We start from the raw sequence: 25308 nt of genomic DNA on the forward strand, positions 1-25308 counted from the left end.
TAGGAGCAGTATTATAGTAGTTATATTCTTGTATATAGGAGCAGTATTATAGTAGTTATATTCTTGTATATAGGAGACAGTATTATAGTAGATATATTCTTGTATATAGGGGCAGTATTATAGTAGTTATATTCTTGTATGTAGGAGCAGTATTATAGTAGTTATATTCTTGTATGTAGGAGCAGTATTATAGTAGTTATATTCTTGTATGTAGGAGCAGTATTATAGTAGTTATATTCTTGTATATAGGAGCAGTATTATAGTAATTATATTCTTGTATATAGGAGCAGTATTATAGTAGTTATATTCTTGTATATAGGAAGCAGTATTATAGTAGTTATATTCTTGTATATAGGAGCAGTATTATAGTAGTTATATTCTTGTATATAGGGGCAGTATTATAGTAGTTATATTCTTGTATATAGGAGCAGTATTATAGTAGTTATATTCTTGTATATAGGAGCAGTATTATAGTAGTTATATTCTTGTATATAGGAGCAGTATTATAGTAGTTATATTCTTGTATATAGGAGCAGTATTATAGTAGTTATATTCTTGTATATAGCAGCAATATTATAGTAGTTATATTCTTGTATATAGGAGCAGTATTATAGTAGTTATATTCTTGTATAAAGGAGCAGTATTATAGTAGTTATATTCTTGTATATAGGAGCAGTATTATAGTAGTTATATTCTTGTATATAGGAGACAGTATTATAGTAGATATATTCTTGTATATAGGGGCAGTATTATAGTAGTTATATTCTTGTATGTAGGAGCAGTATTATAGTAGTTATATTCTTGTATGTAGGAGCAGTATTATAGTAGTTATATTCTTGTATATAGGAAGCAGTATTATAGTAGTTATATTCTTGTATATAGGAGCAGTATTATAGTAGTTATATTCTTGTATATAGGAAGCAGTATTATAGTAGTTATATTCTTGTATATAGGAAGCAGTATTATAGTAGTTATATTCTTGTATATAGGAGCAGTATTATAGTAGTTATATTCTTGTATATAGGGGCAGTATTATAGTAGTTATATTCTTGTATATAGGAGCAGTATTATAGTAGTTATATTCTTGTATATAGGAGCAGTATTATAGTAGTTATATTCTTGTATATAGGAGCAGTATTATAGTAGTTATATTCTTGTATATAGGAGCAGTATTATATTAGTTATATTCTTGTATATAGGAGCAGTATTATAGTAGTTATATTCTTGTATATAGGAGCAGTATTATAGTAGTTATATTCTTGTATATAGGAGCAGTATTATAGTAATTATATTCTTGTATATAGGAGCAGTATTATAGTAGTTATATTCTTGTATATAGGAGGTAGTATTATAGTAGTAATATTCTTGTATATAGGAGCAGTATTATAGTAGTTATATTCTTGTATATAGGAGACAGTATTATAGTAGTTATATTCTTGTATATAGGAGCAGTATTATAGTAGTTATATTCTTGTATATAGGAGACAGTATTATAGTAGATATACTCTTGTATATAGGAGACAGTATTATAGTAGATATATTCTTGTATATAGGGGCAGTATTATAGTAGTTATATTCTTGTATGTAGGAGCAGTATTATAGTAGTTATATTCTTGTATGTAGGAGCAGTATTATAGTAGTTATATTCTTGTATATAGGAAGCAGTATTATAGTAGTTATATTCTTGTATATAGGAGCAGTATTATAGTAGTTATATTCTTGTATATAGGGGCAGTATTATAGTAGTTATATTCTTGTATATAGGAGCAGTATTATAGAAGTTATATTCTTGTATATAGGAGCAGTATTATAGTAGTTATATTCTTGTATATGGGAGCAGTATTATATTAGTCATATTCTTGTATATAGGAGCAGTATTATAGTAGTTATATTCTTGTATATAGGAGCAGTCTTAAAGTAGTTATATTCTTGTATATAGGAGCAGTATTATAGTAGTTATATTCTTGTATATAGGAGCAGTATTATAGTAGTTATATTCTTGTATATAGGAGGTAGTATTATAGTAGTAATATTCTTGTATATAGGAGCAGTATTATAGTAGTTATATTCTTGTATATAGGAGACAGTATTATAGTAGTTATATTCTTGTATATAGGAGCAGTATTATAGTAGTTATATTCTTGTATATAGGAGACAGTATTATAGTAGATATATTCTTGTATATAGGAGACAGTATTATAGTAGATATATTCTTGTATATAGGGGCAGTATTATAGTAGTTATATTCTTGTATGTAGGAGCAGTATTATAGTAGTTATATTCTTGTATATAGGAGCAGTATTATAGTAGTTATATTCTTGTATATAGGAAGCAGTATTATAGTAGTTGTATTCTTGTATATAGGGGCAATATTATAGTATTTATATTCTTGTATATAGGAGCAGTATTATAGTAGTTATATTCTTGTATAAAGGAGCAGTATTATAGTAGTTATATTCTTGTATATAGGAGCAGTATTATAGTATTTATATTCTTGTATATAGGAGACAGTATTATAGTAGATATATTCTTGTATGTAGGGGCAGTATTATAGTAGTTATATTCTTGTATGTAGGAGCAGTATTATAGTAGTTATATTCTTGTATGTAGGAGCAGTATTATAGTAGTTATATTCTTGTATATAGGAAGCAGTATTATAGTAGTTATATTCTTATATATAGGAGCAGTATTATAGTAGTTATATTCTTGTATATAGGGGCAGTATTATAGTAGTTATATTCTTGTATATAGGAGCAGTATTATAGTAGTTATATTCTTGTATATAGGAGCAGTATTATAGTAGTTATATTCTTGTATATAGGAGCAGTATTATAGTAGTTATATTCTTGTATATAGGAGCAGTATTATAGTAGTTATATTCTTGTATATAGGAGCAGTATTATAATAGTCATATTCTTGTATATAGGAGCAGTATTATAGTAGTTATATTCTTGTATATAGGAGCAGTATTATAGTAGTTATATTCTTGTATATAGAAGCAGTATTATAGTAGTTATATTCTTGTATATAGGAGCAGTATTATAGTAGTTATATTCTTGTATATAGGAGCAGTATTATAGTAGTTATATTCTTGTATATAGGGGCAGTATTATAGTAGTTATATTCTTGTATATAGGAGCAGTATTATAATAGTCATATTCTTGTATATAGGAGCAGTATTATAGTAGTTATATTCTTGTATATAGGAGCAGTATTATAGTAGTTATATTCTTGTATATAGAAGCAGTATTATAGTAGTTATATTCTTGTATATAGGAGCAGTATTATAGTAGTTATATTCTTGTATATAGGAGCAGTATTATAGTAGTTATATTCTTGTATATAGGGGCAGTATTATAGTAGTTATATTCTTGTATATAGGAGCAGTATTATAGTAGTTATATTCTTGTAGATAGGAGGCAGTATTATAGTAGTTATATTCTTATACATAGGAGCAGTATTATAGTAGTTATATTCTTGTATATAGGAGCGAGTATTATAGTAGTTATATTCTTGTATATAGGAGCAGTATTATAGTAGTTATATTCGTGTATATAGTAGGCAGTATTATAGTAGTTATATTTGTGTATATAGGAGCAGTATTATAGTAGTTATATTCTTGTATATAGGGGCAGTATTATAGTAGTTATATTCTTGTATATAGGAGCAGTATTATAGTAGTTATATTCTTGTATATAGGAGGCAGTATTATAGTAGTTATATTCTTGTATATAGGAGCAGTATTATAGTAGTTATATTCATGTATATAGTAGGCAGTATTATAGTAGTTATATTCGTGTATATAGGAGCAGTATTATAGTAGTTATATTCTTGTATATAGGGGCAGTATTATAGTAGTATATTCTTGTATATAGGAGCAGTATTATAGTAGTTATATTCTTGTATATAGGAGCAGCAGTATTATAGTAGTTATATTCATGTATATAGGAGCAGTATTATAGTAGTTATATTCTTGTATATAGGGAGCAGTATTATAGTAGTTATATTCTTGTATATAGGAACAGTATTATAGTAGTTATATTCTTTTATATAGGAGGCAGTATTATAGTAGTTATATTCTTGTATATAGGAGGCAGTATTATAGTAGTTTTATTCTTGTATATAGGAGGCAGTATTATAGTAGTTATATTCTTGTATATAGGAGGCAGTATTATAGTAGTTATATTCTTGTATATAGGAGGCAGTATTATAGTAGTTATATTCTTGTATATAGGAGGCAGTATTATAGTAGTTATATTCTTGTATATAGGGGCAGTATTTTAGTAGTTATATTCTTGTATATAGGAGGCAGTTTTATAGTAGTTATATTCTTGTATTTAGGAGCAGTATTATAGTAGTTATATTCTTGTATATAGGGGCAGTATTATAGTAGTTATATTCTTGTATATAGGAGCAGTATTATAGTAGTTATATTCTTGTATAGAGGGGCAGTATTATAGTAGTTATATTCTTGTATATAGGGGCAGTATTATAGTAGTTATATTCTTGTATATAGGAGGCAGTTTTATAGTAGTTATATTCTTGTATTTAGGAGCAGTATTATAGTAGTTATATTCTTGTATATAGGAGCAGTATTATAGTAGTTATATTCTTGTATATAGGAGCAGTATTATAGTAGTTATATTCTTGTATATAGGAGGCAGTATTATAGTAGTTATATTCTTGTATATAGGAGCAGTATTATAGTAGTTATATTCTTGTATATAGGGGCAGTATTATAGTAGTTATATTCTTGTATATAGGAGCAGTATTATAGTGGTTTTATTCTTGTATAGTATCAGTCATAAGGATTTTTGCAGAGGAGGCAACACACCAATTAACATTCCATCCTGACATTATGATTTTACGGTTATTAGGTTTTTTTTTTTTTATTAATTTCAGTCTGTAAATAATTATTTAATATAAAATTAATTGAAATCATTGAATGTTGCACATTAAAAATTAATTTCCTTTTAGGAGTGGTTGTAGATCTCATAGTGACCATTTTTAGCTAAATATTCTCCCTTAGTTTAAACTGTTGAATTATTTTGTTTCCTTTCAAAATTGAAACAAAAAACGTCTCCATTAAGCCTGAATTCCACTGAGGTTTTGTTCAAGCGTTTTTTTCTGGCGCTTTTACCTTTTCGTGGAAACTGCATTTTTTCTCCCCTTTGGCTGTTTCCCTCTGGGCGTTTTTTAGGAATTTCGCAGGGTACTATTAAAAACAAACAAAAAAAAAAGGAATAATGTAGCAAGCAGTAGGGTGTCTGAATTTAGAGGTAATTATTATTTTTATTTTTTTATTTGAATGCAGGGAACAATTATCAGAAGCGGGGCAGGGAATTAATAGTGAACATTTATGATTTTTTTATGTATAATTTTATCATTTATTATGTGTAATGCGTGTAGTTTTATGTTTTCCGTATGTTTTGTGGTGTTTTTTTACTCCCATGTACACCTGTTAGAATGACGAGTGTTCTGCTCCTCTATGGGGGCCGCACTCCTGGCTGTGTCCTGGCTGGTATCTTCTGCTCGGCAGCCTCTAGTGACCATCAGGTGATCCCTAGAGGCTGCTGTACAGATGAAGGTGGCAGGACACATCCGGGAAGCAGGGAAGGTGAGTGTTAGTCTAGTCCCCATAGAGGAGCAGACCGTTCATTGTTTTGACAGGTGTCCTTTACAGTTAGCAGCCATCTAAATAAGTAGCTGCTTACTGTTTGGCCTATTTGGCTGGGCATCGCCACATGATCCCTCCCTTGCTGAGCTGGGTGTAATCCACTCATCCCAGCATGTAGTGTGAGATTAGGCAGCAATCTAGTGTGTGTGGCCCAAAGGTTAAGTGGTGATGCACCTCGGTTTACTTTACAGCTGGCAGGTCTCTTTATTACAGTCACATGTCCCGGACTGACTATGGACCTGATGACTTGACATGACAGCTGTCAGTATGGGATATGAGTCTTGCTTTCAGTTAAGGACATGAGTCTACACAGTGACCCCCCGACCTACGATGGCCCCGACATACAATCATTTCAGCATACGATGGCCTCTCAGAGACAGCATCAACATACAATGCTTTTGTGTGTCGGGGCCATCGCATAAACGGCTATCCCTCAGTGCAGACTGCTTCAGCCACCACCGGATAGCCATTTACGGTGCCCCGTGTGGTCCTCTGACTATCACTTACCTGTCCTCGGGGCTCCGGCGCGTCCTCTTCAGGATCCCCTGCATCGTCGGTGCTCTCCATCGTCTCATCACGTCGCTGCGCACGCCGTCCCGTCATCCAATAGGAGCATCGTGCGTAGCGACGTGATGGCGGAGACGGAGAGCGAGGATGCAGAGAAGCAGAGGCCTTGCCGGAGCGTCGGGGACATCCTGGGGATGTGGTGACAGCGATGGACGGTGACATCCCGGGCAGTGGTGACGAGCGGTGACGGTCCGGAGCGGCGGGGACAGGTGGGTACAACTTCCTCTAACAGTGGTCTACAACCTGCGGACCTCCAGATGTTGCAAAACTACAACACCCAACATGCCCGGACAGCCAACGGCTGTCCGGGCATGCTGGGTGTTGTAGTTTTGCAACATCTGGAGGACCGCAGGTTGTAGACCACTGTCCTATACTTTACATTGCACGGATCCCTCCACATAGGATGGTTTCAACAAACAATGGTCCATTTGGAACAAATTACCATCGTATGTTGAGGGACCACTGTAATATAAATGAATGTGTATGAAATAACCTCGTCTCTGGGGAGCCCGAGTGATGATATATACCGAGATCCCAGGAAATATGCACTGAGCAGCGAGGTATACAATGTAGGTCTCACTGCTCAGTATGTACTCATGTCTTTTACACAAGTCCAGGCTCCTGTACTGATTCAACAGAAGCAAAACACAAAATAAATGTGTGCCCACCCAAATCTGCACCCCCAGATAGTTAAGAGGGCCCAGTGCCGTATCCTGTGCATCAGCACTTGGCCCCCATTAATATCAAGTCTCTTACCTCCTCGATGGGCGGCAGGGCTCCAGTCCTGGCCCAGAAGCAGCTGCACCGGCACACGGGGTAGTTTTCCTCTGTGGCACAGCACTGGGTGTTCTCACTCCGGTAGTGTGTCCCTCTCCGCTCACCTTCCGGAGTGCGGCAGGTGAGTGTCTGCGCTGACTCGCACCCACAGGAGCCAAGAACCTGGCAAAAATGGAGAAGAAGTATAATCATTATTTTATTATAATATATTTGACTAGGTGCTTCTCACTCCCCTACCACCTCCACAATATGTCACCCATGAATGGCGAATGGAAAATACGTCCTTCTTAGACCGGATACCCAGAGGATGCCCAGGTGATATCAGTCTGGTCCTCCTATCCTCGCCCTCTATACTATATCTTGCTTCCCCTCAGTCCATGTTGTCTATCCTCCTGGTGCCCTGATGTATATCAGACTTTGCCTTCATCTTTAGCAGCTTTGACTAGTGTCACGGTTATTTTTCGCCCTGGGTCGGACATGTATAACAGATCGCCGTTTAGTTCCAGTAGGGAATGCGATGCGCGGGCCATGTTTGCCTCTAACGTCTCTCAGCTGTTTATTTTAGTAGGATTTAGTGTATTATCTCGGTAAATTCAGCTCCTACAAGGAGATCGTCTTCTCCGTCTTCTCTCTATAATTGTTGGCACGTATTGTTCACATCTGCTGATGTGTCAGTGATGAAAAATATGGTAAACCGTAATTTTTGACATTTGTTTATAGAAGCGCATTCACCATGTTCCCGCCGAGATGCAGAAAATAAATAGCGCTGCTGAAAGCTGTTGGCTCCGGGGCGAATATATGAGCATGGGTAACCAGAATACAATACACAGGGCTGCGTGACTGTCATGGGGACGGAAAACCTACACCGAGGGAAAAGCCAAAACACAAGAGTGGACCCATCCTGAATCTCCTATAGAGCATGGACCTGTCTGGGAATGGTATGGAGATCCAGTCAGTGGTTACCTGCTGTCATCTCACCCACCAAAATGTATAGGTGGTGGATTAGGCAGAACAATGGACGTCTATAGTGAAGAGAACACAGGGCGGGGAGTCTCAACAGAGGTGGAGATGGGACAGTATGATGGAGATGGTTATATAGGTCTTCTGAGTGCCGGTTGGAACGTACAAGCCAGTTTATAAGAGTATCCCCAATGTCACATGGTCATGGGATGTTAAAGTGCCCCTCCAATGGAAAATCTTTGGTCTGTCTAGCTAGTTGGTCAATATCCAGTCAGAGAATAATAAGCAGCATAGCATTAACACAGGATGTCCATACCAGTACCCCAGTCCGTCTGACTAACTTTCTGGGGAACTCTTGGTTGACCTGAGGATGGCACAAGTTAGTGTCGAAATGTGTCATCCCTACTGTAAAAAGCTAAAAACTTAAGTATACATTGTCCTGTGCTAGCCTGGGTCCGTTTTGTTTCCAATATATGAGCAGTGCCTCCTAGACCCCTTTTTCTTGTGTTTCTGCCATCATCTTAAAGGGACAGTGACCAGATTCTGCTTCTCCTCAGTCTATCGTTGTATTCTAAAGCTGTACTGTAATAAGTGTCTGTATTGTGCTAATCTGTGTCAGGGATCAGTAAAAATACAGGTGTTTCAAGAAACCCCAGCTACAGAGATCTCATTCCCAGCTACAGAGATCTCATTCCCAACTACAGAGATCTCATTCCCAACTACAGAGATCTCATTCCCAACTACACAGATCTCATCCCCAACTACAGATGTCTCATTGCCAACTACAGACTATAACACTCACGTTTCAGAAGACAGGAACCCCAGTGGATGTGGATCTGCTGGACCTGTGTGGCTGATGACTTGGACCGTACCAGGGAGCAGAGTGCCAGGTGGAAGCGACCTGGGTGCCGCCTGCCCCAGCAAGTCCATCCCGCTTTGCGGCGGGCTCTGGTGAAAAGGTCGCTACCCCTGGCACAGCTCGACCAGACAGGCGGCTGAGGAGATGCAAGGCACAGAAGGGATAAGGCAGCTCGTAGTCTGGATAGCAGAAGGTCAGGGCAGGCGGCATGGTTGGGTAGTCAGGACGTAGCAGGAGGTCAATAGACAGGCGGTAGAGAAGCAAGGTCAGGTAACAAAGCGAAGGATCAGATACACAGTAAGGCAGAAACAGGAATGCTTTCTCTCAGGCTCAAGGCAACAAAGATTCGGCAGGGGAGTGAGGAGGGTGGAGGAATATATAAATGAGCCACAGGTGAATCACACTAATGAGCGCACTGGCCATTTAAATCTTAAAGCTCCGGCGTGCGCGCCCTAGGGGGCAAGGACACGCGCACCGGAGCAGTGAGGTTGAGGCTGGGGCAGGAGAAGCACCAGGTGAGTGACGGACTGGGGCTCGCATGCGGGTGCATCACGCAAAGCGAGTCCCAGCCCCGCCGGCAGAAGCAGGTAATGGGACCATGCGCTCACTGCCGGTGTGTGCGGCCGGAGCGCATAACTTAACACAGTCATATCATTCCCGACTACAGAGATCTCATTCCCGACTACAGAGGTCTCATTCCCGGCTACAGAAGTCTCATTCCAGGCTACAGAGATATTATTCCTGGCTACAGAGATCTTATTCCCGGCTACAGAGATCTCATTCCCAACTACAGAGATCTCATTCCCGACTACAGATATCTAATTCCTGACTACAAAGAACTTATTCCCGACTACAGAGATCTCATTCCCAACTACAGATGTCTCATTCCCGACTACAGAGATCTCATTCCCAACTACAGATGTCTCATTCCCGACTACAGAGATCTCATTCCCAACTACATACATCTCATTCCCAACTACAGAGATCTCATTACCGACTACAAAGATCTTATTCCCGACTACAGACATCTCATTCCCAACTACAGACATCTCATTCCCAACTACAGAGGTCTCATTCCCAGCTACAGATATCTCATTCCCGACTACAGAGGTCTCATTCCCAATTAAAGACATCTCATTCCGGATTACAGAGGTCTCATTACCAACTACAGAGGTCTCATTCCCGACTACAGAGGTCTCATTCCCAATTAAAGACATCTCATTCCGGATTACAGAGTTCTGATTACATACTACAGAGATCTCATTCCCAACTACAGAGATCTCATTCCTGACTACAGAGGTCTCATTGCCAATTACAGACATCTCATTCCCAGCTACAGAGATCTCATTCCTGACTACAAAGATCTCATTCCCAACTACAGAGATCTCATTCCCAGTTACAGAAATCTAATTCCTGATTACAGACATCTCATTCTCAACTACAGACATCTCATTCCCGAATACAGAGATCTCATTCCCAACTACAGAGATCTCATTCCTGACTACAGATATATCATTCCCGACAACAGAGTTCTCATTCCTGCCTACAAAGATGTAATTCCTAACTACAGATATCTCAATCCCAACTACAAATATCGTATTCCGGACTACAGACATTTCATTCCCAACTATAGACATCTCATTCCCAACTACAGAGGTCTCATTCCTGCCCACAGAGATCTCATTCCCAACTACAAAGATCTCATTCCCGACTACAGATGTCTCATTCCCAACTACAGAGGTCTCATTCTCAACTACGGAGATCTCATCCCAACTACAGACATCTCATTCCTGACTACAGAAGTCTCATTCTCAATTACAGACATCTTATTCCCAACTACATACATCTCATTCCCAACTACAGAGATCTCATTCCCGACTACATATATCTCATTCCTGACTACAAAGATCTTATTCCCAACTACAGAGATCTCATTCCCGACTACAGACATCTCATTCTCAACTACAGAGATCTCATTCCCGAATACAGAGGTCTCATTACCAACTACAGAAGTCTCATTCCCGACTACAGAGGTCTCATTCCCAATTAAAGACATCTCATTCCGGATTACAGAGTTCTCATTACATACTACAGAGATTTAATTCCCGACTACAGAGGTCTCATTGCCAATTACAGATGTCTGTTGCTGGGAATGAGATATTCCCAGCAACAGAGATCTCATTCCTGACTACAGAGATCTCATTCCCAACTACAGAGATCTCATTCCCAGTTACAGAAATCTCATTCCTGATTACAGACATCTCATTCCCAACTACAGACATCTCATTCCTGAATACAGAGATCTCATTCCCGACAACAGAGTTCTAATTCCCAACTACAGAGGTCTCATTCTCAACTACAGAGATCTCATTCCTGACTACAGACATCTCATTCCCAACTACATAGATTTCATTCCCAACTACAGAAATCTCATTCTGGACTACAGAGCTCTCATTCCCGACTACAGAGACCTCATTCCCGACTACAGAGATCTCCTTCTCTACTACAGAGATCTCATTCCCGACTATAGAAATCTTATTCCTGGCTACAGAGATCTCATTCCCGACTACATAAATTTCATTCCTGACTACAGAAATCTCATTCCGGACTACAAAGATCTCATTCCCGACAACAGAGTTCTTATTCCCAACTACAGAGGTCTCATTCTCAACTACAGAGATCTCATTCCCAACTACATATATTTCATTCCCAACTACAGAAATCTCATTCTGGACTACAGAGCTCTCATTCCCGACTACAGAGACCTCATTCCTGACTACAGAGATCTCCTTCTCTACTACAGAGATCTCATTCCCGACTATAGAAATCTTATTCCCGACTACAGAGACCTTATTCCCGACTATAGAGATCTCCTTCTCGACTACAGCGATCTCATTCCCAACTACAGAGATCTCCTTCCCGACTACAGAGGTCTCATTCCTGACTACAGAGATCTCATTCCCAGCTACAGAGATCTCATTCCCAGCTACAGAGATATCATTCCCAACTACAGAGATCTCATCCTCAGCTAAAGCGTTCTCATTCCTTCCTACAGAGATCTCATTCTGAGCTACAGAGATCTCATTCCCGACTTCAGAGAATTCATTCCTGACTACAGAGATCTCATTCCCAACTACAGAAGCCTCATTCCCAACTACAGAAGCCTCATTCCCAACTACAGAGATCTCATTTCTGGCTACAGAGATCTCATTCCCTACTGTAGAGGTCTCATTCCTGACTACAGAGTTCTCATTTCTGACTACAGAGATCTCATTCACGACTACAGAGGTCTCATTCCTGACTACAGAGGTCTCATTCCAGACTACAGAGATCTCATTGCCAACTACAGAGATCTCATTTCCGACTACAGAGATCTCATTCCCGACTACAGAGATCTCATTACAGACTACAGAGATCTCATTCCCGACTACAGAGATCTCATTCCCAACTACAGAGATCTCATTCCCAACTACAAAGATCTCATTCCCGACTACAGATGTCTCATTCCCGACTACAAGAAGTCTAATTCCCAACTACAGACATCTCATTCCTGACTACAGAGGTCTCATTCCCAACTACAGACATCTCATTCCTGACTACAGAGGTCTCATTCCCGACTACAGAGATCTCATTCCCAACTACAGAGGTCTCATTCCCAGCTACATAGATCTCATTCCCGACTACAAAGATCTCATTCCCGACTACAGAGATCTCATTCCCAACTACAATGGTCTCATTTCCAACTACAGAGATCTCATTCCCGACTACAGAGATCTAATTCCCAACTACAGAGGTCTCATTTCCAACTACAGAGATCTCATTCCCAACTACAGAGATCTCATTCCCGACTACAAAGGTCTACTTCCCAACTACAGACATCTCATTCCTGACTACAGAGGTCTCATTCCCAACTACAGACATCTCATTCCTGACTACAGAGGTCTCATTGCCGACTACAGAGATCTCATTCCCAACTACAGATGTCTCATTCTCAACTACAGAGATCTCATTCCCAACTACATATATTTCATTCCCAACTACAGAAATCTCATTCTGGACTACAGAGCTCTCATTCCCGACTACAGAGACCTCATTCCTGACTACAGAGATCTCCTTCTCTACTACAGAGATCTCATTCCCGACTATAGAAATCTTATTCCCGACTACAGAGACCTTATTCCCGACTATAGAGATCTCCTTCTCGACTACAGCGATCTCATTCCCAACTACAGAGATCTCCTTCCCGACTACAGAGGTCTCATTCCTGACTACAGAGATCTCATTCCCAGCTACAGAGATCTCATTCCCAGCTACAGAGATATCATTCCCAACTACAGAGATCTCATCCTCAGCTAAAGCGTTCTCATTCCTTCCTACAGAGATCTCATTCTGAGCTACAGAGATCTCATTCCCGACTTCAGAGAATTCATTCCTGACTACAGAGATCTCATTCCCAACTACAGAAGCCTCATTCCCAACTACAGAAGCCTCATTCCCAACTACAGAGATCTCATTTCTGGCTACAGAGATCTCATTCCCTACTGTAGAGGTCTCATTCCTGACTACAGAGTTCTCATTTCTGACTACAGAGATCTCATTCACGACTACAGAGGTCTCATTCCTGACTACAGAGGTCTCATTCCAGACTACAGAGATCTCATTGCCAACTACAGAGATCTCATTTCCGACTACAGAGATCTCATTCCCGACTACAGAGATCTCATTACAGACTACAGAGATCTCATTCCCGACTACAGAGATCTCATTCCCAACTACAGAGATCTCATTCCCAACTACAAAGATCTCATTCCCGACTACAGATGTCTCATTCCCGACTACAAGAAGTCTAATTCCCAACTACAGACATCTCATTCCTGACTACAGAGGTCTCATTCCCAACTACAGACATCTCATTCCTGACTACAGAGGTCTCATTCCCGACTACAGAGATCTCATTCCCAACTACAGAGGTCTCATTCCCAGCTACAGAGATCTCATTCCCGACTACAGAGATCTCATTCCCGACTACAGAGATCTCATTCCCAACTACAATGGTCTCATTTCCAACTACAGAGATCTCATTCCCGACTACAGAGATCTAATTCCCAACTACAGAGGTCTCATTTCCAACTACAGAGATCTCATTCCCAACTACAGAGATCTCATTCCCGACTACAAAGGTCTACTTCCCAACTACAGACATCTCATTCCTGACTACAGAGGTCTCATTCCCAACTACAGACATCTCATTCCTGACTACAGAGGTCTCATTGCCGACTACAGAGATCTCATTCCCAACTACAGATGTCTCATTCCCAGCTACTGAGATCTCATTCCCGACTACAGAGATCTCATTCCCGACTACAGAGGTCTCATTCCCAACTACGGAGGTCTCATTCCCAACTACAGAGATCTCATTCCCAACTACAGAGATCTCATTCCTGACTACAGAGGTCTAATTCCCAACTACAGAGATCTCATTCCTGACTACAGAGGTCTCATTCCCAACTACATACATCTCATTCCTGACTACAGAGGTCTCATTCCCGACTACAGAGATCTCATTCCCAACTACAGAGGTCTCATTCCCAGCTACAGAGATCTCATCCCCAACTACAGAGATCTCATTCCCGACTACAGAGATCTCATTCCCGACTACAGAGGTCTCATTCCCGACTACAGAGATCTCATTCCCGACTACAGAGATCTCATTCCCGACTACAGAGATCTCATCCCCAACTACAGAGATCTCATTCCCGACTACAGAGATCTCATTCCCGACTACAGAGGTCTCATTCCCGACTACAGAGATCTCATTCCCGACTACAGACATCTCATTCCCAACTGCAGACATCTCATTCCCAACTACAGAGATCTCATTCCCAACTACAGAGGTCTCATTCCCAACTACAGAGATCTCATTCCCGACTACAGACATCTCATTCCCAACTACAGAGTCCTTAAAGACCTAAGTAACGACAGGAATACTGAATACATGTTCCGGGTATCCACCTTGTTTGAAGTTTTTAATCACATGGTGCTTTTATTTTTGCAAAAACTTTCATCAGTTTTACCAAAATATTATCATTTTGTTGCAGTTTAAAAAAAAAAAAAAAGACGTGGCAAACAACAAAACATGGATGGTCCCAATTCCTTTTATATATTAGGTTCTGTGGCCAAATTTCGTCGCATGATTTGTGCGCCAGACTTTTGCGACCAAAAATTATTCATAAAACCCGGCCAACTCTCTGTTTTACTCTGAAAATCTGTGAAAGGGGTGTGGCCTCCTGTGAAAGGGGGTGTGGCCTGGTAAATTTATCTGTTCCTACATAAAATGTGGTGGATTTCAGTTCTGGAAAACCCGACAGCTCTGAGGAGGAGTAAAAAAAGGAAAACGTAGGGGAAAAAATGAGTAAATACTGTGGAAGAATGCCCAGGAAAAACACCACGAAAACTACTTACTACTTACTACTTACTCTTAGTAAGTCAGGGTCACTAATCCTGATGTGGATACATCATATAGAGAACCTTCGGTCCCTGACGCGGTTATGTCCAGAGACAAAGACATAATGACGTCGGATCGGTGAGCGCCATCTTTCCAGATTGAAGAGTTTTTTATTTTTACAGTAGAAACAGCAAATAAACCATAAAGAATCCTTAGAACTCTGGGATTATATAGAAACAATCAACAACAATATATTTGCCGGACAACATTGGCGCTAACCTCGATCAGTACACTTGAGGCCCCTATTGTCTCCGGTCACGTGACCTTGTGGATCTTGTCCTGGTCAGAATGTGTGTAAACAGAATTGGTCAGAAATATGTCCTGGCCACGCGCCTGACCCCGTTCTCTACGTTACTGTTTGTATCTTCAGACCGTGGCCAAAACTCCTCTGTAAAAATAAATATTTATGGGCGTTTTACTAAAGTAGAAAGAACTGGAAACTCTTCTGTGTTGTGTTTTTCTTGTTTAGAAAGATATTTTTAAATATTTTAAAAAAAACAACAACAAAAAAAATTCCACTATTTGGAATTAATACATTTTACCCCCAAGTCCTATATTTAAGTTCTTACATTTTCATAAATTCCCACCAAACGTCTCTATAAATCTTACTGAACTTTAAAAATTCTATGTTCCTTTTATCTGAATTACCGTATATACTCGAGTATAAGCCGACCCAAATATAAGCCGAGGCCCCTAATTTCATCCCAAAAACCCAGGAAAAGTTATTGACTCGACTATAAGCCTAGGGTGGGAAATACATCATCCCCCATGTCATCATCCAGACCCCCATCATTAACACCCCGTCATCATCCCCCCCCGTCATCATCCCCCCTTCATCATCACCGCCTGTCATCATCACCGCCTGTCATCTTCCCCCCCTTCATCATCAACGCCTGTCATCATCCCTCAACCCCCCCCCCTTCATCATCACCACCTGTCAATCCAGCTGTCTTCAACCCGCGGACCTCCAGATGTTGCAAAACTACAACGCCCAGCATGGTCTGCAGGTTGAAGACCACTGTGGCCTTCGTCATCATCCAGACCCCCCCCCCTTTATTTTTCTACTCACCTCCCCTCAGTGGGAAGGAAGGGTTAGCTGGTCCGGGCCATCTATGCTGCAGGAACCGTCCGGTGGGGAGGGTTAGTCGTTCCGGGCTGTCCATCTTCACCGGGAGGCCCTCATCTCCGCTCCGGGCCGGCCCCCGACTAGTGATGTTGCCTTGACGACACACAGGGACGTTTATGTGCAGGGACGAAAGGCAATCAAGGCAACGTCTCTATTCCGGGGCCGAGCCGGAGCGGAGAAGAGGGCCTCCCGATGAAGATGGACAGCCCGGAACGACTAACCCTCCCCACCAGACGGTTCCTGCAGCATAGATAGCCCGGACCAGCTCACCCTTCCTTCCCACTGAGGGGAGGTGAGTAGAAAAATAAAGGGGGGGGGGGGGTCTGGATGATGACGAAGGCCGCAGTGGTCTTCAACCTGCAGACCATGCTGGGCGTTGTAGTTTTGCAACATCTGTGAAGATGGACAGCCCGGAACGACTAACCCTCCCCACCGGACGGTCCCTGCAGCATAGATGGCCCGGACCAGCTCACCCTTCCTTCCCATCGAGGGGAGGTGAGTAGAAACCTAAAGGGGGGGGGGGGGTCTGGATGATGACGAAGGCCGCAGTGGTCTTCAACCTGCGGACCTCCAGAGGTTTCAAAACTACTAAAACTACAACTCCAAGCATGCCCGGACAGCCGATGTCTGTCCGAGCATGCTGAGAGTTGTAATTTTGCAACATCTGGAGGTCCACAGGTTGAAGACCACTGAGAAGGGATTTACAGGCGGAAAGTTCACTCGAGTATAAGCCGAGGGGGGTGTCTTCAGCACGAAAAATTGTGCTCGGCTTATACTCGAGTATATACGGTATATAATGCGATAAACTCCAGTCACATCCAGAGTGTGGGAGCTGACGTGACACAGAGAACTGACGACACAAAATTAACCCCATTGACAAAGTCAATGGGGTTAATCATCAAGAGTGGTGGAGGGGAACGTCTTTTTACCCCATTAATTCATATGGAGGAAACTGCGAACCTGCACGGAATGTTCTACACGGTGCAGGGCAAGAGATAAATCAGGCGCTGATAACGTTTCTTACTTTCTCCACTTTGTATGGTGATTCCTCTGCGACTTTTTGTGCGACTTTTTATCCCATGCGATAAAATGTGCAACTTTTTAATAATGCTGTCAACAGTCAGTTCTGTACGCCAAGTCACGGCTGGTGTAGATTCGCGCCTAACTGAGCGCAGTTGCGACAAAAGATGCAACAAACTGAAAAGTTTCATGAATTCCTGACCACTGCATGATTTAAACTGAAATCATGACTTTTGTATGTTCCTTTACCAAAAAACCTTCTAAAGCAAAAGTCTCAATGAAAAGTCTCAAAACAGCAAGTGAGACAAACAGTGAGACAAATGTACAGCACAAAACCCGGGTCAAACCAATGATAAATCCCCAAAATCTATAGAAACGTACAAAACATTTCTGGACCAACAAACAATAATTCTGTCCCTGAAACTACATGGAACTCTACATTAGGCCACGGACAGACACAATTTTTGTTTGTATTTTATTGTTTTTTCTTAAAAAAAATGCTCCTCAATCCTTTTTCTCCTACATATTGCGGTTTTGGAACCAAAACCAAAGGAAAAAACTAAACTTTACCAAGAGCATGCTGCAATTTAGAAAACTGCCACTGAGTTTAAAGGGATACTCCATTGTGAGACATCTCTGTGCAGCTACCCGGTTCTCTGAAAATTATGTTCAGAACGCTGGGTTGGGCAGCCACGTCCCCTCGTCACATCTATTTAATATATTCAGTAATGACCTTGTAGAGGGGTTGAATAGTAAAGTGTCAATCTTTGCAGATGATGCTAAACTCTATAAAGTGGTAAACACAATATAGGACAGTGCACTGCATATAGTAGATAACACTATAGAGGACAGTGCACTTTATATAGTAAATAACACAATAGAGGACAGTGCTGTGTATATAGTAGATAACACTATAGAGGACAGTGCACTGTGTATAGTAGATAACACAATAGAGGACAGTGCACTGTATATAGTAGATAACACAATAGAGGACAGTGTACTGTGTATAGTAGATAACACTATAGAGGACAGTGCACTGTATATAGTAGATAACACAATATAGGACAGTGCACTGCATATAGTAGATAACACTATAGAGGACAGTGCACTTTATATAGTAGATAACACAATAGAGGACAGTGCTCTGTATATAGTAGATAACACTATAGAGGACAGTGCACTGTATATAGTGGATAACACAAGAGAGGACAGTGCACTGTGTATAGTATATAACACAATAGAGGACAGTGCACTGTATATAGTAGATAACACAATAGAGGACAGTGCACTGTGTATAGTAGATAACACTTTAGAGGACTGTGCACTGTTACATATGGATCTGGATAGGTTGGGAAAGTGGCAGATGAGGTTCAACACTGATAAATGTAAGGTAATGCACAGGGGGGGGGGAAATCTGGGCTGGGATTATGCATGAAATGGGAGAACACTTGGGGCGACTGACGTGGAAAAGGACTTAGGAGTCTTAGTTAACAGTAAATTTAGCTGTAGTGACCAGTGTCTGGCAGCTGCTGCCAAGGCAAATAAAATCATGGGGGGCATCAATAGGGGCATAGATGCCCACGACAAGGAAATAATTCTACCGCTGTACAAATCACTAGTCAGACCACACGTAGAATACTGTGTACAGTACTGGTCAGACCACACATAGAATACTGTGTACAGTACTGGTCAGACCACACATAGAATACTGTGTACAGTACTGGGCACCAGTGTACAAGTAAGATGTAGTGGAGCTGGCGAGGGTTCAAAGACGGGCAACCAGGGTAATACGGGGAATGGGAGGACTACAGTACCCAGAAAGATTATCAGAATTAGGGTTATTTAGTTTAGAAAAAAGAAGGCTTAGGGGCGACCTAATAATTATGAATAAATATATCAGGACAGTACAGAGATCTCTCCATGATCTATATATACCCAGGACTGTATATATAACAAGGAGGTGACCTAATAATATATATAATATATCAGGACAGTACAGAGATCTCGCCATGATCTATTTATACCCAGGACTGTGTATATAACAAGGAGGTGACCTAATAATATATATATCAGGACAGTACAGAGATCTCTCCATGATCTATTTATACCCAGGACTGTATATATAACAAGGAGGTGACCTAATAATATATATATAATATATCAGGACGGTACAGAGATCTCTCCATGATCTATTTATATCCAGGACTGTATATATATAACAATGAGGTGACCTAATAATATATATAATATATCAGGACAGTACAGAGATCTCTCCATGATCAATTTATACCCAGGACTGTATATATAACAAGGAGGTGACCTAATAATATATATAATATATCAGGACGGTACAGAGATCTCTCCATGATCTATTATACCCAGGACTGTATATATAACAAGGAGGTGACCTAATAATATATATAATATATCAGGACAGTACAGAGATCTCTCCATGATCTATTTATACCCAGGACTGTATATATAACAAGGAGGTGACCTAATAATATATATAATATTTAAGGACAGTACAGAGATCTCTCCATGATCTATTTATACCCAGGACTGTATATATAACAAGGAGGTGACCTAATAATATATATAATATATCAGGACAGTACAGAGATCTCTCCATGATCTATTTATACCCAGGACTGTATATATAACAAGGAGGTGACCTAATAATATATATAATATATCAGGACGGTACAGAGATCTCTCCATGATCTATTTATACCCATGACTGTATATATAACAAGGGGGCATCCTCTACGTCTAGAGGAAAGAAGGTTTCTACACCAGCACAGACGGGTTCTTTACTGTAAGAGCAGAGAGACTGTGGAATTCTCTGGATGTGTCATGGTGAATAGTGTTGAGCAGCATAGGCCATATTCGAATTCGCGAATATTCGCGAATATATGGACGAATATTCACCAAATATTTGCGAATATTCGCATATTCGCAATACTCTCGTTTTATTTTCGCATACGCAAAACTTCGCATATACGAAAATTAACATATGCGAACATTTGCATATAAAGAATTAGCATATGCGAAAATTCGCACACCATTCTCACACAGTAGTATTACAGCGTTCTTTACAACACACAAGCTGGAAGCAGAGAGGGATGATCACTGTGATGTGTACTGGGGAAAACAAAAAACAAAAAAAACGAATATTCATAATTATGAATATATTGTGCTATATTCACGAATATTTGCGAATTCGCGAATATGCGATATTCGCGAATAAAATTTGCATTGCGAATATAAGCAATCAACACTAATGGTGAACTCTGTACAAGAATATAAAAGGGGTCTGGAAGCATTTTTGGAGAATAATAACATCGCTGGTTATGGATTCTAGATCTATATCAACTCAGTAGGGACTCATTAGGGTTATAGGTTGAACTTGATGGACTCTGGTCTTTTTTTGACCTTATGAACTATGTTACTAGGTCACATCACGCCCCTCCATTCATGTCTATGGGAAGGGGCCTTTGGATAGGTTAGAAGATGTCTAGCCATGCAGTACCACTTTAAAGACTATGATGTCACGAGCTCTTGGCACCGGCTCCATTGTTTGGAACAGTTTGTTCCAAACGCTGAGCAGCAGAGTACCCCTTTAAAAACATCCCTAAAGGGTTAAAAAATGGTAAAAAAATTCCATTCGGCAAATATACCAAAACGTAAAAAAAAAAATCATGTCTGTTGTCAGCCTTAACCTGTTCATGACCCATGACGTAACGTTACATCCCAACACCCTGGGTCTTAAGGACCAGGGACGTACATTTACGTCATGGGCAGTTCCGGTACCCGCCGTGCGCCGGCCGGAGATTGGACCGGGATGCCTGCTGAAATCATTCAGCAGGCATCCCGTGCAAATGCCCAGGGGGGTCATCAGACCCCCCCATGTCGGCGATCGCGGCAAATCGCAAGTGAATTCACACTTGCGATTTGCGCGATTCCGGGTCATTGGGGGTCTATAGTGACCCGGTGACCCGGAATGTAAGGGGGATCGCGGGTGTCTAAGACACCCATGATCCCCCTGAAGGCATAGGAGTGAGGTGGCAGAGGTCCCACCCCTCTTATCCCTGCTATTGGTGGTCTAGATGCGACCACCAATAGCAGATCGGGGGCGGGGGGGGGGGGGTTTACTTTCGTTTTCCCCGTCCTGCCCTCCCACAATAGGCGGGGCAGGACGGGGAAACGACGGGGAACGGGGCCGAAGATCCACTTACCGATCTGGGCGGGCGTCGGAGGGCAGGCGACGGAGATCGGCGGGCGGCGATGACATGCGGCTGGATCCGACGGAAGCCGGTGAGTTGCCTAGCAACATCTGGAGGGTACAGTTTGAGACCATTATACAGTGGTCTCTAACTGTAGCCCTCCAGATGCTGCAAAACTACAACTCCCAGCATGCCCAGACAGCTGTTTGGGCATGCTGGAATATGTAGTTTTGCAACAGCTGGAGGGCTACAGTCTGAGACCACTATATAGTGGTCCCTAAACTGTAGCCCTCCAGATCTTGCAAAACTACAACTCCTAGCATGCCCAAACAGCTGTTTGCTGTCAGGGCATGCTGGGAATTGTAGTTTTGCAACAGCTGGAGGACCACAGTTTGGAGATCACTTTGCAGTGTTCTCTAAAACTGTAGCCCTCCAGATGTTGCAAAACTGCAAATCCCAGCATGTCCAAGCAGCAATCAGCTGTCTCGGCATGCTGGGAGTTGTAGTTGCGTACCTCCAGCTATTGCATAACTACATCTTCCAGCATGCCCTTCGGCGATCAGTACATGCTGGAAGTTGTAGTTATGCAACAGCTGGAGGCACACTGGTTGGAAAATACTGAGTTAGGTAACAGAACCTAACTGAAGGTTTTCCAACCAGTGTGTCTCCAGCTGTTGCAAAAGTACAACTCCCAGCATGCACCGTCTGTCAGTACATGCTGTGAGTTGTAGTTTTGAAACAGCTGGAGGTTTGCCCCCCCATGTGAACGGACAGGGTACATTCACACGGGCAGGCTTACAAGAAGTTTCCTGCTTCAAGTTTGGGCTGCGGCCCAATTTTTCGCCGCTGCTCAAACTCCTAGCGGGAAACTCACCGTAACACGCCAGTGCGAATCTACCCTAAAAACACTACACTACACTAGCACATAATAAAGAGTAAAACACTACATATACACCCCCTTACACTGTCCCCCCCCCCCCCAATAAAAATGAAAACCATATTGTATGGCAGTGTTTCCAAAACGGAGCCTCCAGCTGTTGCAAAATAACAACTCCCAGCATTTCTGGACAGCCACTGACTGTCCAGGCATGCTGGGAATTTAGCAACAGCTGGAGGCACCCTGTTTGGGAATCACTGGCGTAGAATACCCCTATGTCCACCCCTATGCGATCCCTAATTTAGTCCTTAAATGCGCATGGCGCTCTCTCACTTCAGAGCCCTGTCGTATTTCAAGGAAACAGTTTAGGGCCAAATATGGGGTATCTATTTACTCGGGAGAAATTGCACTACAAATTTTGGGGGGCTTTTTCTCCTTTCACCCCTTATTAAAAGGAAAAGTTGGGGCTACACCAGCTTGTTAGTGTAAAAAAATATAAAATTTTACACTAACATGCTGGTGTTGCCCCATACTTTGTATTTTCACAAGCGTTAAAAGGAAAAAAGACCCCCAAAATTTGTAACACAATTTCTCCTGAGTACAGAAATACCCCAGATGTGGGCGTAAAATGCTCTGCGGACGCACAACAAGGCTCAGGAGTGAGAGTGCACTATGTACATTTGAGGCCTAAATTGGTGATTTGCACAGGGGTGGCTGATTTTACTGCGGTTCTGACATAAACCCCAAAAAATAAATACCCACATGTGATCCCATTTCGGAAACTACACCCCTCATGTAATGTAATAATGGGTGCAGTGAGCATTTACGCCCCACAGGTGTCTGACAGATTTTTGGAACAGTGGTCTGTGAAAATGAAAAATTTAATTTTTCATTTGCACAGTCCACTGTTCCAAAGATCTGTCAAACGCCAGTGGGGTGTAAATACTCACTGCACCCCTTATTAAATTCTGTGAGGGGTGTAGTTTCCAAAATAGGGTCACATGTGGGGGGTTCCACTGTTCTGGCACCACGGGGGGACTTTGTAAACGCACATGGCCCCTGACTTCCATTCCAAATTTTTTTTCCCAAAAGCTCAATGGCGCTCCTTCTCTTCTGAGCATTGTAGTGCGCCAGCAGAGCACTTGACGTCCACACATGGGGTATTTCCATACTCAGAAGAGATGGGGTTACAAATTTTGGGAGGTCTTTACTGCTATTAACCCTTGCAAAAATGTGAAATTTGGGGGGAAGCACACATTTTAGTGAAAAAAAATATATTTTTTATACATATGCAAAAGTCGTGAAACCCCTGTGGGGTATTAAGGCTCACTTTATTCCTTGTTACGTTACTCAATGGGTCTAGTTTCCAAAATGGTATGCCATGTGGTGTTTTTTTGCTGTTCTGGCACCATAGGGGCTTCCTAAATGCGACATGCCCCCCGAGCAAAATTTGCTCTCAAAAAGCCAAATATGACTCCTTCTCTTCTGAGCATTGTAGTTCGCCCGTAGTGCACTTCAGGTCAACTTATGGGGTACCTCCATACTCAGAAGAGATGGGGTTAAAAATTTTGGGGGGTATTTTCTGCTATTAACCCTTGTTACGTTCCTCAAGGGGTCTAGTTTCCAAAATGGTATGGCATGTGTTTTTTTTTTTTTTTGCTGTTCTGGCACCATAGGGGCTTCCTAAATGAAACATGCCCCACAAAAACCATTTCAGAAAAACGTACTATCCAAAATCCCCTTGTCGCTCCTTCGCTTCTGAGCCCTCTACTGCACCCGCCAAACACTTTACATAGACATATGAGGTATGTGCTTACTCGAGAGAAATTGGGCTACAAATTTATGTATAAATTTTCTCCCTTTACCCCTTGTAAAAATTCAAAAATTGGGTCTACAAGAACATGCGAGTGTAAAAAATGAAGATTGTGAATTTTCTACTTCAATTTGCTGCTATTCCTGTGAAATACCTAAAGGGTTAAAATGCTGACTGAATGTCATTATGAATATTTTAGGGGGTGCAGTTTTTATAATGGGGTCATTTATGGGGTATTTCTAATATGAAGACCCTTCAAATCCACTTCAAACCTGAACTGGTCCCTGAAAAATATTGAGTTTGAAAATTTTGTGAAAAATTGGAAAATTGCTGCTGAACTTTGAAGCCTCTGGTGTCTTCCGAAAGTAAAAACTCATAAATGTTATGATGCAAACATAAAGTAGACATATTGCATATGTGATCCAAAAACAATGTATTTGGAATATTTATTTTCCTTACAAGCAGAGAGCTTCAAAGTTAGAAAAATGCAAAATTTTCACATTGTTCATCAAATTTGGGGACTTTTCACCAAGAAAGGATGCAAGTTACCACAAAATTTTACCACTATGTTAAAGTAGAATATTTCACGAAAAAACTATCTCGGAATCAGAATGAAAGGTAAAAGCATTCCAGAGTTATTAATGCTTAAAGTGACAGTGGTCAGATGTGCAAAAAATGGCTGGGTCCTACAGTGAAAATTGTCTAGGTCCTTAAAGGGTTAAAGGGGTTCTCCACCATAAGGTGATTTTAGTATGTACCTGGCAGACAGTAATGGACATGCTTAGGAAGGATCTGCGCTTGTCTTGGGGTAAATGGCCATGTTGTGAGATTACCATAACACTGTGGCTAGCTTTTTGTGAACTGGTATTTCCTGTTTGACTTTTCTTTTTTGACTACAAAT

This window comes from Hyla sarda, chromosome 8 (genome assembly GCF_029499605.1).
Source record: "Hyla sarda isolate aHylSar1 chromosome 8, aHylSar1.hap1, whole genome shotgun sequence".
Lineage (NCBI taxonomy): Eukaryota > Metazoa > Chordata > Amphibia > Anura > Hylidae > Hyla > Hyla sarda.